At 47.1% G+C, this 14,713-nt stretch overlaps 1 long non-coding RNA gene across 1 annotated transcript; it reads right to left on the reverse strand.

Moving 5' to 3' along the window:
- Positions 1-1,033: 1,033 nt before the first annotated feature.
- LOC125613800 lies at positions 1,034-5,975 on the reverse strand. Its single transcript, XR_007344392.1, has 3 exons — positions 5,825-5,975; positions 2,129-2,279; positions 1,034-1,722 (listed from the first exon to the last, which is right to left on the reverse strand). It is a non-coding gene; the product is annotated as an uncharacterized LOC125613800 (long non-coding RNA).
- Positions 5,976-14,713: the final 8,738 nt, after the last annotated feature.

Raw genomic sequence — 14,713 nt, forward strand, 5'->3', positions numbered from 1 at the left:
GTTCCTGTGGTGCCCCAACATCACCTTGCTCTCTCTCTCTGCTGGATTTCCTATTTGCCTGGCTCATGTCCCACCTACCCTCATCACATGCCCTTCATTGCAAAATCCCACAAGAAGAGGCCACTTGTGACATCTCTGGATCCCTAGGTGTTGCTATATAGTAGGTGCTCAGTAAATCCGTGTAGGGTGCGTGGAGATGGTGCGTTGAGATGGTTTTTATTAGACAAGTCTATAAAGGAGCTGCTTCAAGAAGCAGGTGTGCAAGGTAAATCAGTCCAACATTGTTCCTTTAGGAAAGTTTGAAGAGTAGGTACTATAGAACCCTGTACTGCGCACACCCATCTGTGGATCACAGCCGTTGCCTGGGATCCCTGACCCCACTTCATCCTACAGAATCTGCATATGATTACCAAATGATTTGCATATACAGTTGTTTGTTCTAAATATCAAGCACTTTTTGGGGGAGGGGTACAGGGGATTGAACAAGGGGCGCTTAACCACTGAGCCACATCCCCAGCCCCCTAATATATATGCTTTTTAAAAATTTTTTAGTTATAGGTGAACACAATGTCTTTATTTTACTTTATGTGGTGCTGAGGGTTGAACCCAATGCCTCATGCATGCCAGGCAAGCTCTCTACCTCTGAGCTACTACTCAAGCCCCTATATACATGCTCTTAAGGCTAGACTCTTACCAACCACCCAACCCCAGGTTACTGGTCTCTGGTGGTTTCTGGGCTACTGTCTCCCTAATGCCCACCCCTGCCCCATCAACATTAGTTACCCCATGTCTCTGACTGGCATGTGCCAATTGTACCTGTTTCAGGGGGTGATACCGCCGCCTACCTAGTGAGTTGCCCAAATATCTATATATCTATCTATGTATATATATACACACAAATATATATATATGTATTCTAATTAGTAATAATGACAGTGGAATGCATTTTGACACATAATACATAAATGGAGTATAACTTCTCATTCGTCTGGCCCCAGCCCTATTTTATATCTTATTCAGATACAGGGTCTCGCTGAGTTGCTTAAGGCCTTGCTAAATTGCTGAGGCTGGCTTTGAACTCATGATCCTCCTGCCTCAGCCTCCCAAGCTGCTGGGATTACAAGCACCACCCCGCCCGTCCACATCAAGCACTTGTGTTGGTCTAGGCTTGGGCTGCACAGCACTGGGGAGGATCCCAGATCCCATCTCTTTGTCCCCACCAACTGTCAGGCTCTCTGCTGGGGATTTGGTGACTTCTCTGGGAATATCCCCAGGAACCTTTCATGATTACTCCAGTTAGCCAGCCCCTTTCTCCCTCTGCTGGTCTCTTGCCAGCTGCAGATACTGCCTGCAGCTCCATGCTGAGAGGAAACACCAGGCAAGTGCCCAGGGGTGGGGTGAATGCGATTCTTGAACAAGACCTGAAATCCAAGGTGAAGTCTCGCTGGTCAGAGGAGCTGTGGGGACAAGAGGTTATTATCATTGTATCTGATCAGCCCTGGGAATCTGTGGGCCAAGGGCTCCTGTGAAGAGTTCAGGCATGAAGATAAGCATGAAATCCCGTGGCAATATTACAGGACCTACGTAGCACTCGGCTTTCTGGAGGACCTGCTGGGACCTTTCTGCCCCAGTGATCTGTGACTCCTGCTGTTCAACAGCAGTTCTAATTCACAGGGCAACATGGGGCAAGGCCCTTGGCTTCTTTGGGCTGCAGTTGTTCATCTGAGGAGCAAAGAGAAAAAACAAAATGTTGTAAACGTTGGCTGCAATTTGAACTAAAAGTCTAGATATCTCAGGAGTGATCCCGTCTCTTCTGGAAGGACCCCTTGTATGAACAACCATACAGGCAACTGGGAATCTGTCACTGCCATGAAATTAATCACCCTAAAGCAACCCCATGACCAATGCATCTCACTGCTCAAATGATTTGCAGACCTGCTGCATTCATCCCAAATTCCTCCCCAGAGGTCCCAGTCACATGGTCCATCTCCTCCCTCAACAAATCCTTAGTCTAGGTCTGAGTCTACTGCCTGTCACTGAACATGGTTTGTCCTGAATTTGTGTGTCTGGGCTCCTGCAATCCCACTTCCTCCTCCTTCTCCTCCCCTGGGAAGTCTCCCCTGATCACCTCCATGGCTCCAGCCAGACATGAGAGCTCTCTTTCCTCTTGTTCCTTTGTGCTTCCTGATAGCCTGGTATGGAAGATGTCCTTTGTGAGCCCCAGGGTCTGGCCTCTTTCCTCAAGATTGCTTCCCCTCCTGCAGAGCCCAGCACAGTGTCTGAGGAGCAGAGAGTGATGTTAAAATCCCCTGGGTCCTTAAAGGGAGCATCCCCAGCAGCTTCCATGTCCCACATCTTCACAAAGACAAGAGTTTCTTTGCTCCTGTTTTAACATTAAAATTCATGAACCTGGCTAGATACAGTAGCACACATCGGTAATCCCAGCTACTCAGGAGGCTGGGGCAGGACGATCACAAGTTCAAGGCCAGCCTCAGCAACTTAGTAAGCCCCTGCCTTAAAAAAAAAAAAAATAACAACAACATCAAAAAAAATTTTTTTTTCATGAACTTTTGTGTTCTATACAATCATATGTGTGAATTTGTTTTAATATAAAACTCATGGTTTTCCTCCATGAGTTCCAAGAGAATGCTGCCCCCCCCCCACCTACCCTGTTGAGCTTCCAATGACTCTGATAGACTTGGGCTTTGTATACCTTGCACAGCCCTTGACAGCTTGCAAAACACTTTCACAATGTAAATATCATCTCACTTGAGGTCACCATGTAATGGGACCTCCAGCAAAGAAGGCAAGATTTATTGCTCCTATTTTATTTTACTCTGTTTTTTGCAATATTGGGAATCTAATGCAGGACTTCACACTCGCTAGGCAAGCACTCTGCCCCCAGGCTATATCCCCAGTTCCATTATCCCTATTTTACAAAGAGCTGCTTGAATCCCACAGCTAAAAAATAACACCAGTAGGGCTGAAAACCTTTTGACAAATTTTCCTAATCCATAGACTTTCCTGCTATTAGGATAGCAGGTCAACCAGCACTAGCCACTGAAGGGATTCTACCCTAACAGGTGCAATGTCAAGTTCATTTGGAGACAGCTCAACCTCTCACTTCTACTAAGGGCAGGAGTATTCATCCACCCAGACACTCAAAATCCTACCTCTTCCTGGGCTTGCAAACTTGTGCTTCAAGGCCAAAGTCCTCAGAAGCCCCTCTCTGACACCCTTCCCAAGGTGAATAATTCTGGCTATAAACCCATAACCACCAAGAGAACCCCAACACATACCCAGAGCTAGAAGGACAGCCTTTGGGCCCCAGAGCACTGAGGACAGGTTTCTGAATATACTGGAAGGAGGTCAGGGAATGAAAGACTTTTTTTTTTTTCCCAACAGTCCTTCACCCTTCTCCACTTACTCGCCTTTCCTGTCCTACTTCCTAGCTCCCAGCCCCACCTCCACCCAGGGAATGGCTCCTGAATTATGGCACTAAACCAGAAATGATGGTGAGTGTAATGGACTCGGCTCTCCAGCAGAGCCCCATCTCAGGAGTGAGAGGCTCTAAATGTGGAGAGCAGGACACAGGCTAACCTGCTGGACTGCTGGCCCTAGGTTACCACGCAGTAACCTCCCTGGGGACCCTCTCAAAGGAGCACTCTGAGGATGCGTGTGACTTTGCACAGGGATCAGCAACCTAGGCACCTTCTCCCGCCATGTCTAGCACCAGAGTCCCTGCCCAAAGGAATGTCCTTGCATCCGGGCACTAAGGTCTCTTCTTTAGTGCAGTTTAATGGTATCACGTTGGTGAGCCACTCTGAAACTGTTTCTTGATTTTCAAAATGGTATAAAAGCCCTGGATTCTTTCAGCCTTTCTTGGGTAATAGAGTTAGAAAATACCTTAAAATTTATTTCCAAAGGTAATTAGATCCTCTGACCTCAGGACCAAGGAAGGAGAGAGATTTAAACCCATGTCCATAAATGGCCACAATCCCTGTTGAATCAATGAATCATTTCAATACAGGACGGGAAGGGCCAAGAGGATCATCAGGCTGGCCTGCTGTGGGGGTGGAGGAGCCCTCAGTCCCTTGGGGAGCTGGTCCAAGGGGCAGAATATTGTCCACCCTGCTGTCTACCTCTGTGCTCACTAAGTCAGTGGCCTGAGATGGCCAGGTGTATATGGGAAAAGTGGGACTGTGGCCGCTATAGATGGCACACCCCTCAGTGACCACACAGGGACTCAAGCCCAGTGTCACTAGAGCCTGTGACTGCAGGAAGTGGGCTCTCTGGGTGCTCCAGAATCAGGGAGGGAAGGACAATCTCTAGCTCTGAAGCCACAAGACAGAACACCTGGGCTGGGGGGAGCCCCTGTGGTGTGGACGCGGCCTTTGGAAGTGGAATGCAGGAGGGAAAGACCAACGGGGAGATCAGACTGCTCTGAAATCTTGCTGGAAGGTTCTAGCCTAAAACGAAAAGCTGTAAGAGACTCCCCTCCTCCTCATACCCCCTCCAGCCGCCAGGGCCTGGTCCCTGCAGGCTGGCAGCTGCGGCAGGATGACTTGCAGTTTTTGCTGGCAGTGTCAGGCTGACTGGGGCAGAGAGCAGCTCCCCCAACTGCTGCTGTTTGGCCAGTCTGGGCTCTGGGTCTGACTACAAGCAGGACTGTGGGTCCTCCTGGTCCAGTTCTCCCAGACCTTAGGACTTATCTCCCTTCCCCTGCAAGCTAGGTCTCCTTTGAGGGCTCTGCTGCCCCAGTCATCCCAGACAGAGACATATTTTTGTCTCAGTCAGTGGATATTGGTTAATTGATTGCTTTCCCCTTCTCCAAAGCCTATCAGGAAAGTCTTCAGACACCTCTTGGAAAGGGAAGATGACTCAGGTGGAATGATTTCTAATTGTCCTCCATTGTGCTCTCGTGGAACTGGAAGATGCACCCCACCCCACAGCTTTCACTTAGGGGCCCCCTAAAAATATCCAGAGATGCAGGAATGCACCCAGGCTTCCCAAGGCTCAGGGGAAAGATCCCCTCCCCGTCTCTGTCCCCTAAAAGAGGAAGTAGAGCATCCTAAGGGGCGGGGCCTCTGCCCCTGCCAGGACCACACTCAGGGACCCTCTGCAATCCCTTCACTTAACTGATGGACACGTTTTTCCTCTCTCTGAAATGTGGGATTTAAAAAGCCTTTTCACAGCTAAAAAACCCAGACTTGCAAGCAGAGAATTAGGCCGCTCTTGAGGCTTTGTTGATTCTCCAAAATATTCCACAAAGTGTGGAGGTAAATAACGATTGCTAAATTAAATGTTACAAAAATAAATGATATGAGTACACTGTTCCTTCGCCAAGTATTTCTGAACCTACAAACTTTAGACTGCTGCCACGAAGTTTATCCTGCAAGCTTTTTAAACAAATTCTACTTAAGAAAACACCAGCAGAACGCAATTCCCCAAATAAAGGGTTTTAATACCACAGAGTGGGTGACTTAAGTCACATGATGTCCCTCTCCTATAGCCACTCCTGGAAATGAAACTAATACAATAAAAGTGTCATTGTTCTCCATTAAATTTGTATTGCTCTCAAAAAAAAGAAAAGAAATCAAAACTTTAAATATAAATGTCCACTCAAAATGCGGACATTAAGAGATGTAAGCAGGAATAGTGCTAAGTCCTAGTTTTCTTTTAGAAAAATGAGATTAAAATAATAATTTTCTTTTGAATATCCAGAGAGCTGTGCATTTGTAATATGCACCCTTCTCTGTGTTATGCTTTGATTCCAAGTTCTTTCTCTCTCCATCCACCTATTGTAATCCTCATTCATACCTACCTCTCAGGAATGTTGTGAGAGTCTAAGAGACTGAGGTACTTGGCAATGATCTGCAGACTACTGAGTGTCAGAAGAGGACAACCATCACCACAGAGCCGGCAGCCTCTCACGCCTACACCTGTCAGAACTGGGACCGGCAAGAGGCAATGTGACAGCATTCAGGGAAGAGGCTGGAAGAAGGCAGATTCCACCCCGCACCAGCTGCACTGCTTAGGCAATCGTTTAGCTTCCCTGTCCCAAGTTTATCTGCCTGTAAAGTGGGTACAGTAACCTCTGCGTCACATGATGAACACCAGCAGGCATTGCCAACTATGTCATGAATGCTAACTATGAAAATATGTCACCTTGGTGTCCTACCACTGCCCACACCTCTCTTCTCACCTTCTAAGCTCATCCAAATAACCAGCGTCCCACCCCCGGCTTTAGTTCCTCTCTGTGTTCTCAGTGGCAGCTGCAATATTCCCTGTAGCCCCCTGGGAGGGCACCCTGGGGTCTGATGCAGAGCAAGATGACCTGGAGGAGGCAAAGCAGAGCCCACCTTCAAGGGTCCACCTGGGGTCCCCGTGCCAGGCCTTCCTTCCCAAGTCTCAGCATCCTTGTGTGTGAAACAATAAGAGAAGAAATAACAGGTTCAAGAATGACACAGGTGAGAGCCTCACTTCTGGGAGCATGTCCTCCTGGCTCCAGGGGCAAAGGGATGAGCCAGAGTCACTAAGACAGAATGTGGCCACCAGGTTCTGAGCCCAGGCAGCCAGACTCCAAAGTCTTGTCTCCCTGTCATTGTGGCTTAAGGGTGGCCTCTGTGTGGGACTAGACCCCAATTTTCTCCATCTTCATCCAACCTAGGCAGAAGCAGAGGATTTACCATGCACACACAGCTTCAGACGCCCCAGCCACAACCACCCGCACTAATGGCCACCCAAGCTGGGTCTCTTCCCACCACTCTGATGAAAAGACAGGAGCTGCCCCCAACAGGGAGGCTGTGGAAGGTAGAGCCCCATCTCTCAGCTCCTGTCTTCCCAGGCCTGATATGTAGGTCACCCTTCCAGTCCCTGGTGTGATGACTCACCTCCCCTCTGTCACAGGCTGATAAAGAATTTGAGCCATTAAAGAAGTGGAACCAATTACCAAATGGGAGGGACGAGAGACACCCAGGATTAAACTAGTTCATTATTCATAAATCATAAATGACTCTTTTTGCCACTGATGCTTGTCTCTAGCTCTGTCTACTGGACTTGAAGTAGCAATAGTCTCCTATGGGCAGGAGGGCAGGTGCCAGGGGTGGCACCAGAGCTGGGTTGGTCCAACCCTGACTGGCTTTGAGCTGTAAGATCTTAGAACAAGTTGGTGGGGTGGTCACCTCAGGGCCCGCTGTGCCAGGGCACAGCTCCCACATGTGAAACGGCTGGGTAGGGCTAAGTCTCAACTGCCATGTCACCTCTATGGAAGGTGTTACTTCTTGGGGGCCATGTCACCTGGGTGGGCCAGATTACCTCTATGGAGCGTGTCACCCCAATGGGCATGCTACCTCCTCAGAGCAGGTACATTTTCAAGGAATTGATGTGCCTTCTGGGGATGTCCATGGATCTCTGAGAGACAAGACCAACCTGGGTGTCTTTCAGGGCCTGTCATGCTTGGATGCAGCCAGTAAGGAGAGAGACCAGACAACCCACTACCAAGGACAACAGGACATCTGTTCCCCAGCCTTGGAGATCCTGCCCTGCTCTCAGCCATAGCTGCCCCAGGCAGGTCTGCAAGTTTCTATCAATATGAGAAAGGAACAAGGGCCAGAGTCTCAGAGACTGGGACATGGAGACTGGGAGGTGACCTGACCGGTCTGGGGAAGGAGTGTACCCTGCCAGGATTGTGGAAATGGAGGCGAGAGAGAGGGTCCTCCCCCTGCTGGTCATAGATGGGAAAGGCACTGCAGTGAGCAGGAATCCAGGGCAGGATGTCAAGGGAGGAGGAGAAACTGCACTGATTTCAGGCAGACATCTGCTCGCGGCTCTCAGTGTCACCCCAGCTGCAACACTATTTTGATCATTCATAGCTCCTACGCTATGGGTCAGGGAGTCCTAGACAAACAGCAGCGGTATTCTGGGACTCCTTGTGGCAGGGCGCTTTACCTAAAGCTTCCTGGGCTTGTGCAAAAGGCTGGAAATCCTCTCCAAGTCACTCACATCTTTTCTGCACTCCAAGGGGCCAGCTGTGTTTGAGAGATGAGCTGAGACTAGGGTGGAGGGGCAGGGAGGGGATAGGGGGACCAAATCGCTGGGCTGTGCTCTGAGTTCCTGCCAGCAAGAGGTAGGCACGGGCTCTCACATCACAGCAGCAAGTGCCATGTGCCTGCCACGTGCCAGCAGCACCCCCAGACTGAATCCACCAAGGACCTTGGGCTCATTTCACAGATGTCCTGGCTGTATTGACGTGCTCATTAGGAGGAAGGTCAGATTTTTTCCACTCTCTCCGTAGCCACATTCATCAGGTCCACTTTAATTCTTGGATTCGATCACTTCTCACCCCTGCCTCTTACTTAACTGTTCCCAGGATGAAATCTCAGTCTTAGCCAAAAGGGCACCCTTCCTACTGAAGTCAGAGGTCAAACAAAGCCTCCTCCCGCAGCCTCACCAGCCTCCGGCACAGCCGCTTCAAGACCCAGCCTGCTGCTGACTTTCAGAGACAGTGCCCGCCTGTCACGGAAGCTCATGGAATCCCACAAGCCACCCGACTTGACACCGATTTTTACAGCTTTGCAGTGAGTTTCCTTAGTTCCCTCCCCCTGAATGCATTATAAAGTTAAAAGGAGAAAAAGAAGTCTTTTAAAAATCCCCAGCTATCTTAATTAACATGCAGAATGCTTTTCTGGCAGTGCACAGACTGTGATAAAACGGGAAGCTTCTTAACACAACATATATTTAATCCGTGGCTTTCGCTTCCACATGAAATTCAATCAGATATTTTAAGGGAGTTAACAAGTGCTCTCAGATCGAACTATGAATAAATGCAGGTGTGATAAATATACTCGAGCTGTTGAGCTGCTTTATCCAATGATAAGGGTGGAACCTGGGGTGGGGTTAGAGGGTGCATGCACCTTAATTCTAAATCTGTACATTGTCAAAGAGGGTAGGGGAATTCAGTGGACAATGCCGGGGGCGATCTGATGACCCTTTGCCTCTGAAACAACAATTAAACTTGCTCATTTTGTTCTGTGTCTCCGGGAACGCCTTAATGTGGGCCTGCTATGTGTCAAGTACTGAGAGGCAGGGACCAACCAGTAATGCAGTTCAGGTGTCTGTCTCCACCCTTGTGAAATTCACATTCTGATAGAGAGATGAACGATAACAGAGAAACAAATGAAAATAAAATTTCCAGTTGGGTTAAGAAACACAGTAATGAGAAGGGTTCAGGTTGGTCATCTTCAGGAGTTGGTAATTGAGATGGGACCAAGAGCATGAGAAGGAGCCGACTGTGTAAATGGGGACAGCCTGTTGATGTTTTTGAGAGTAGAGGGCCCTGGGCTTGTTGGCAAGGAACTGGACAGGGCGGGCAGGCAAGCCCGGAGGACCAGCGTCTGGTTGCAAAGGCAAGCCTTCCAACTTATCCTTTCTTTTTTTTCCAATTGAAAGTTTCATCTGCTACCAATCTGTGGGGAAAGGACGATTTGTTCGGCAGCCGATGTGAGGAAAATAGCTCGATACAGGGCAAAGAAAGTCGTATCTCCCATCACACATAAAGGCAAGCCCCTAACAGATCTAAGACCTCGCTCAGAGTAAAAGTCAACAGAAAGAGCGAGTTAATAGGAAAAGAGAGGAGAGGGTGATCTCTGTGTAGTTGAGGTGAAAAGAATATCTTAAAATAATTCAAAAAACATAACCTAGCTGGGCATGGTGGCTCACACCTGTAATCCCAGCAGCTTGGGAGGCTGAGGCAGGTGGATTGCAAGTTCAAAGCCAGCTTCAGGAAATTAGCAAGTCCATCATCAATCAAATTGGTGAGACCCTGTCTCCAAATAAAAAAATAAAATAAAATAAAAAGGGCTGGGGATATAACTCAGTAGTAAAGTGCCCCTGGTTCAATCCCTGGTACCAAAAAACAAAAACAAACAACCTGCTGATGAAAATTGAATGAATTTGACAACAACAAAATTAAGGATCTTATTCAAAAAGAACATTCTCGACAAAGAGAACAGCTAGGTGAAAATGTGAAAGAGATTTTTGCATTGTCTAAAGCCAAGGGATTAATATTTAGATTAAGGGCCAAACCCGGTTGTTTACCTAATTTTGTAAAGAAAGTTTTATTGGAACACAGCCAATGCCTATTCATTTACACATCATTTAGGTCTATGGCTGCATTTGTGCTGTATCGGCAGAATCAAATCATTGCAATACAGACTGTGTGACCCTCAAAGCCTAAAATATTTCATATCTAGCCTTTTATAGAAAAAAATTGATCTCTCTATATAGGGAAATGGGCACAGGAAATATAATAGACAACTTGGAAATTATGAATAGGCAACTCAAGAGACAGGAAGCAGACTGGCTGATGAATAACTGATAAAAATAAACGATCTCTTGGGGCTGGGGTTGTAGCTCGGTGGCAGAGCACTTGCCTAACACAAGTGAGGCACTGGGTTTGATCCTCAGCACACATAAAAATAAATAAATACAATAAAGGCATTCTGTCCATCTATAACTAAATATATATGTATACGTATATTAAAATTTTTTTAAGAGTGATCTCACCAGAATTCAGAAAACACAGGCAAATCTTCTTTGAGATTCTTCCTACTCATCTGATCTGCCAAAAAAAAAAAAAACCTGGAAAGACATGTAATACCAAGTGGTGGTGAAGGTGACAAATAATTAGGCCACCAGTTATAGTAGAAATATGCCCAGCCATTCTGGAAAACACCCTGGCGGCATTTGGCTAAGCAGCATGAAGTTGCTGATATAGAACCAAGAGGGAGTCCCCGGGAAGGCCCTGTGTTCTGCTCTCCATCCCAGCCCACTGGACAACAAGGTGAGGTGTGGCGCTGGAAAACATCCACCTTGTGAGTGTCCACCCTGCATGAAACTGCCCCTCCCTGTTTCTAGGAGAGCCCTACACTGTTCGGGTATTTTCCTATCATAAGTGACCTGCATGTTGGGAAGGGAAACAGAACCTGACCTAGGCCAAGGGCTGGGCCACCCTGGTTCAGAGATGGGCATGTGGCCAAACCTGGACTCTGAAGATTCAAGTCCTTGTGGCAGATTTTCTTCACTCTGCCAGAAGAGCTTGTAGAATCATTCTGTGTGTTTCCCGTGTAACCTCTGGGCCCAGCTGCTTAGACAGAAGAGGATGCTGATGACCCAGAAGAGGGTAAAGCAAAAAGAAAAATCAGGGGGCCAGCGGGGGGGTGGGGTGGGGAATGCAGAGGTTAGATTTAATCTAGGTTGACCTCAGGGGTTCTAGCCAAGTGCTCCGAAAATGATTTCAAGTAGTTTGTGTTTGATTTTCTTACTTACAAGTCAAGACATCCTAACCAATAGAAACCGTTTGAGAGGCGAGGGAATCTGCACCTGACCTTCAGGTGGAGGTTGGAAGGTGAAAAGCCTTCCAGAGAAGACCTCGCTTCCTGCCCCAGGTGCACACACATGGGCTTGTGGAGAGGTACAAAGGGAGAAATGGCTGAGGGCACCTCTTCCACAGTGAGGACTCATCCAGCATCTCCTGCCTCCTGGGGTGGGACAGTGTCTTAGGGCAGGTCCCTAGGAGCAGAGAATGAGACAGGGACTGTTACGGAATGTCATTTATCTGGGGTGAACTCTAGGAGAATCGCTGCCCCAGCCACTACCACCATCCATCAAGTGAGGGAAGCAAGAAAGGTCAGAGGCAGGAATCAAGCAAGGACAAGGACCCGGGTCCTTGCTGGAATCTGCAGCTGCAACCTGATCCCACACGGGAGCTCTGCAGCATGAATTGTGCCACCTTAAAGCAAGGCAATAAAAGCTCCAAACCCTCTCCTCAATCACTGAGGGCTGCTCTGGAGAGGAAGACCAACCCCTCCCCAGCTGCAGTGTCTCCCATTGGCTGAGGGCAAACCTTGAAGAAGCAGCTGGGTACCACCATCTTCCTGGGCCCAGAGAAAAAGGCGCACCAGGGGCATCCTGTACAGCAGGTACCCAGAAATCCCTCGTTCCTCGGGAAGGCACTGAAGGAAGTGACAAGAGGAAACAATGACCAAGATAAGGAGAACAGGGGACAGGGGACGGAGAGGAGACATCCTGGAGAGACAAGACAGCAGCGTGGCAGACTGCCAGTGTGTACTGTCACATCAAGAGGGTGTCACCCCAGTGGGTACAGCATGGACAGATGAAAATCAGGAAACAGATATTCCCCGAACCACCACCAACACCCTCACACCAGGCACACTCCTCAAGGGACAAGCAGGGAGAGAGGGAAAAAAAAAAACCCAGAATTGATTAAAATACAGTTTTTCACCATCAGGCAGAATGGGACCCCAGGACAGACAGAAACTAAATTCAGTTACAGAAAAGGTTACATTGGTTAGCCCTCCTGGCTGATTTGCAATCACAGCATGTGCTCCTACCAAAACAGAGAGAATGTCATTAACAGGAAAAGATTATTAGCAAGTTCATTAATCATGGTCCTTTCACACTTCCATGGTCAACTACAATGGGGGTGGTTTAAGCTGAGGCTTCCCGCTTCATTACAGTGTTTAGCAATTTACAGTCCATTCCCTACCACAGACCTGCCCTGGCTTTCAGTGGAAGACAGAGGACTGGAGTTCTACAAGTGCTCTCCGCAGGGGTCCCCTGCACCCTGGCAAAGAGCCAGTGTTCCGTGTTACCAGGATAATCATTTGCTGTTGAGTGAATGATAAGTAACTCAATTTCAAGGATTTTGCCAATGACATGGCCTTATCTATGAATCCTGAGGTGGTAAAAAGCACAGGTGATGTCCAGGTATCTCACAGGGCAGCAGAAAACTTCCCTTAACCTATCTTGTCCTCTGTGCAATGGGGATAATCATGGAAACTTCACCCAAAACTTAAATGACACAATGAAAGTCAAATGCCTAGGAACAGTCTGGCACAGTGCTCGATACTAGATACTAAGAAGTTTTGTATTTTTAAAATGTTCTTTGAGCACTCACACAGAATATGCACATTATAGTTAATTGTGTACTTGGTAAAATTCCTCAAATAGGACTCAGTTCTGGAACCAGCACCCAGATCAAGGTGGGAGATCACCAAGCCCAGAAGCCCTGCCCCTACTCTTTAAATTTTTACTTATTTTTTTAGTACCAGAGATTGAATCCAGGGGCACTTAACCACTGAGCCACATTTCCAGCCCTTTTTTGTATTTTATAGAGAGACTGTATTTTATAGGGTCTCATTGAGATGCTTTGCTGAGCTACATCCCCAGCCCTTTTTACATTTTATTTAGAGATAGGTTTTCGCTGAGTTACTTAGGGCCTTGCTAAGTTGCTGAGGCTGGCTTTGAACTCACATCCTCCTGCCTCAGCCTCCCAAGCCACTGGGATTACAGGTGTTCACCACCACGCCTGGCCCAGAAGCCCCTTCTCCCACTGATGGTTAGTACTGCACCCTGGAACGGCTCTCCAATAGCATAAGCTACCAGTTGTGTATTTTTTTAGACACTTCAGTGCATGCTTTTTAGCGCCTGGCTTCTTTCACTGAACATTATATTCGTGAGATCTATTCATGTTGCCCTCAGTATTCACACATTTTGTTTAAACTGTTCCATTGTGCAAACATGCCTCAATTTATGTATCCATTCTTCAAGACTTTGGGGTGGTTTTTATAAGGCAATTATGTGTAAAGCTGCAATGAGGGTTCTGGCCCAAATCTTTTTTTAAATTTCAAAATAAAAATAAAAATCTTTTTTTATTTTGAGAGAATTGAAGATCCTTATACAATTGCAAGAAATGACACAGAGAGACCTGATGTCCTCTTTACCCAGTTGCTTCAATCACAACACTTAACAAACTCCAAGTAAGGTATCACAACACAGATGCTGGCATTGATGCAACTCCACACCAACCTCACATGACAGGATGCGGTCCAATTGCAAAAAAATATTAAGAACCTCATAAAATGGGTGTGGTTGCACACACCTGTAATCCCAGCAATTCTAGAGGCTGAGGCAGGAGGATTGCAAGTTCAAGGCCAGCTTTAGAAATTTAGTGAGGCATTAAGAAACATTTAGTAAGACCCTGTCTCAAAATTAAAAATGTTTTAAAATAGGGGTGGGTGGGATGTGCTGGGGATATAGCTCAGCTGTAAAGTTACCTTCAGTTCAATCCCAAGACTACGTATACAAGGCGTTTATGAAACATAAATGAGTTTCATGTTCAGACTTAGGTCCCATTCCTAGCTACCTCATTTCACAATCATATCTCGACTGCAACTTTGTGAGAGACACTGAAAGAGAACCACCCAGCTAAACCACCCTGGATTCCTGACCCTCTGAAACTTTGAGATAATATCTATTTATATATTTGAGGGGGGTGTACTGAGGATTATCCACTGAGCCAAATCGCTAGTCCTTTTTATATATTTTTTATTTTAAGCAGAGTCTCATTAAGTTGCTTAGGGCCTTGCTAAGTTGCTGAGGCTGGCTTTGAACTTGTGATCCTCCTGCCTCAGCCTCCTGAACTGCTGAGATTCTAGGTGTGTGCCACCGTACCTAGCATAATTTTTGTTTTAAGCTGCTAAGGATTAATGTAATTTCTTATACAGAAATAGGTAACTAATATAGATACCAGTCAAGTACCCCTTATCTAAATACTTGGGACCAAAATATTTCAGATTACTGGGTTTTTATGATTTGGAACTATTTACATACACAACATGAGCTAACTGGG

The sequence above is a fragment of the Marmota marmota genome, unplaced genomic scaffold, assembly GCF_001458135.2.
Source record: "Marmota marmota marmota unplaced genomic scaffold, marMar, whole genome shotgun sequence".
Taxonomy (NCBI): domain Eukaryota; kingdom Metazoa; phylum Chordata; class Mammalia; order Rodentia; family Sciuridae; genus Marmota; species Marmota marmota.